Source organism: Aptenodytes forsteri, unplaced genomic scaffold, assembly GCF_000699145.1.
Source record: "Aptenodytes forsteri isolate BGI_AS27 unplaced genomic scaffold, ASM69914v1 Scaffold167, whole genome shotgun sequence".
Classification (NCBI taxonomy): domain Eukaryota; kingdom Metazoa; phylum Chordata; class Aves; order Sphenisciformes; family Spheniscidae; genus Aptenodytes; species Aptenodytes forsteri.
Window position 1 is genome coordinate 1,967,113 of NW_008795926.1, and position 3,517 is coordinate 1,970,629.

The window sequence follows — 3,517 nt, forward strand, 5'->3', positions numbered from 1 at the left end:
AGGGGTGCCCGGGCCTCTCTCCTCCCTGAAAAGGGCGCAGCTCTGGCTGCTCGGGGGGAAGTCGGTCTGCTTTCGCCCGAGCCGCGGGGCGGGCGGTCGTACCGCACCTGGGTGGGCCTGCCAGAGCAGCTTCCACCGCGTTCCCTTTCCTGAAAAAGATTCTTCGCTAGCGCCATGGCTGTTCGCAGCCCTGGGGGATCCAAACCGCGCTCGGCACGGGGACCGAGAGCTTTCTTACCCAAATCCCCGTCGCTACCTTTTCTGGTCGCGCGTGATCCACGCGCAGAGAGCAAAGGGAGGATAAATGGAGCCTGTAGCCTGCCTTACTGATGAGATAGGCGTAAATGGCTTTGTCATGCAAATGTGGCTCTAAAGCACTTTCATATAAAGCCAGCTTAATGCTGAAGAGCCGGTGAAACCCGCTTGTCCGTTAGTGCCTGCCCTGTCCTTGAAGCAATGGAAATGAAGACGTTGGTACAGATGTTTGCTCCCTGCCTCCATAGCGAATTGGTATGACCTTACGGCACAGAAAGAAGTCTTCCTCCCCCGAAGGTCTCTCTCTTCCATGAAACTAATTTAATTTCCTGCCAACCCTCCCCTGCTGCCCTCAGAATATATCCCTAGTGCCTCTCTGTTCCAGTCCTAACTACCCACAGTAATTACCTGCATAGTCTGTGTTTCTGCTGTGTCGGAAAACATTTTCTTTTTAGCATGTCGTCCGTGCTTGGTATTAACTTTCAACAAGAGCCAGCAGAGTGTGCTGTAAACGCTGCGAAAAGAACATCCTGCTTCTGGGAAATTTTTTTTTTTTATATATACATATATTTAAACGCAGATGAAGACATTTTAAGTGGTTCAAATATTTGCATGAGTGGTAGGTAGTTCCTCCCGTCAACTAAAATACTTCTCTTGTCACAGATCACAGAACCTCTTCCTTAAAACTTAATAACCAAGTCATACTAAACTGTCCACTTTCAGCAAGATTGCTTTTCAGTGTTTGTATAAAGCTGGAAAAGTGCCACAATGAACATGTCCAAATGCCTTGCACAGTCAAAGAGAAGAGTCTATAACACAAGGTATTTAATAGATTAAAATATAAATTGTAATCCTGGCCTACAGGAAGCAGCTTATGGAATGGTACCATGTGAGCGTACATTTCTCCAACCTCATTACTCTCTCCTTTGGACTGACTGATGGCGGACTTCCAAAGAGATGAATAAATATATTACAAGTAAGTAAAATAAAAGTGGTTTGAAGCAAAGTGTTTACTAGATGACTTGGAAATGGAATTGTTTGCTTGAAAAGCAAGCGCACGTATGCTTGGATTTCTTATTTATTCTGATGTCACTCTTTTCTCCCTTGTTCTGTAGGAGTAGAAATTTAGGAAAGAGTGAACTTTTGAGTTGTGCTTGGGGGTTAACAAATAGTTCTGTATCATTCACAAACCAAAACTGCGTTAAAGTAAGTCAAGTTTGGGACCCTGTGTAAGGGTTTTAAGGGCAGAAGGACATTGTTGTTATGCAACCAAACGGGAATTAGGATTAAAAGGAAATCAGAAGATATAAACAAAAGCAAATTCAGAGGCAAGGCACTTGGACAAAATTGGCTGTGGGCCACAACTATCCATGCAATGCAGCTAGTGCTTTATTAAGTGAAACTGTTTTAGAAACATACACTAGAGTTTTTTTCTTTTTCTCAGGGTCAATCTGACCGGACAATCACAGCAGAATCCCCAGCTCTGCTTCCGACCAGAATGAATCAAATACACTGCTCCTAATTTTCATGGTCATGAGAAGGTAATAAAACTAATAGTTATGCATTAGCAAGGGGTTACAAACTATCTCTTATGCACTCCTCCGGTCATGCGATAATACTCATGTTTAATATTAAACACACATGGCTTAATGGGTGCACATTAGTTAATAATCATAATGGTATCTGTGTTTTAGAGAGTTCTTCAGGGGCTGTATGCCAAGTAATACTTGGTATTACTGCTGGTAGCCATGTTTTAAAAAGTAGCTGTCATTAATTGGCAAGTGTAGACATGCATTACTTCATAGCTACAGAGAACAGCATCAGTGAGTAGTTGAGTGCAGGGAGGCAGCTAAGCAGTGCTTGTCAACTCATCACTCCCTTGGAGAAAAGGGTGAGCAGCAAGATGAGAATGTTTGCCGACTATACAAAACTTTTTTAAGTTAGCAGGGGTGAGGGTCATCTGTAAAGAATTGTGGGTGACTAGTCAGTAGAAAGTCAGATTAAATACAGGGTAGATAAATGCAAGATGATGCATGTGTGGAAACCTAGTCCCGACTTTACATAAACAACAGCAATATTTGAATTGGTTGCTGCCACTCAGGAGTGAGACTTTGAGTATGTGTGGCCTGCATAAACACCAGCTTGGTGTTTGGAAAAGCAAGGCACGTTTTAAGGAAAAGGACAGAGAAGAAAACAGGGAACATATTTATGGCACTCCACAAATCTGCGGTGAGCTCGCACCATGAGCACTATGCCCGGTTGTGTTTCCTGCTTCTTAGAAAGGAAATACTAGAACTGGAAAAGGATAAAAAGGATGCTCCACTGTCTGGCTTCATGTCCCTTGAAAGGAACAATTGAGTAGGCTTGGAGTTTTCACTCGAAAAAAAATACTTAGGATATGCCTCAGGCCTAAGTCACTTCCTAAGTAACTTGGAGAGGGTGGATGGCAATTGACTTTTTGGGTACAAACCATCAGATTTGCAGTAGTTGGGAGCCAGGCTCTAAACAAACAAGAGGAGATGGTTCTTCACGCAGTGACATGGGGGTGGATGTGTGCAGTGCCTTTCTGAATGGCACACTGGGTACAGGGTGTTTCTCTGGGGTGCAGGGGAGATTGGCCAAATATTTGGAAGAGGGCTGTGTTGAGAGTTAGTGAACAAACACCCCCTCAGGCTCAGGAAATCCCCAGAGCTGAAAGCAGTTGGAGGCTGTAGGAGTGTTGCAAAGGAGGTATCGTATATTTGCCTTGTTTTTCCTCTTCCCTTGATGTTTGTCTGTGGCCTGTGGTGGAAACAGGATGTTGGACTGAATGGCTTCTTCATCCGAGGCAGTATGCCTCTTCCTCTGTATTGACGGAGAATCATGCTGTAACTGATACTTAAACACCTGGAGCCAAATAATAGCAAGTAAGCCTGTGTGATGGGGTCTTTCAAAGCAGATTCAATGTTAATCTGTACCAGGAGTTACTTACAGAGCAGCTGCTGTGCTGTGTATTTCCATTTTGCCTCATGATATACTTATTTCTATGTGTCCACAAAGTCTTAATAGCAATCTGCATAGTTGCATTGCAGTTGCATACCTACAACCAAACCATCTTTTTGTCCTTCCTCAGTAAAAGTATTTGTTCTATGAGAAACAGATCTAATGAAGTCTTACTTTTCTATGGGTTTGTCTTTTGAAGGGAGTGGCTGTGGAGAAAAATCTCTTTACTGCTCTCGCCCCTCTCCCCCTCTCTCTCTCCCCCCCCCCCCCCCTCCGTTTT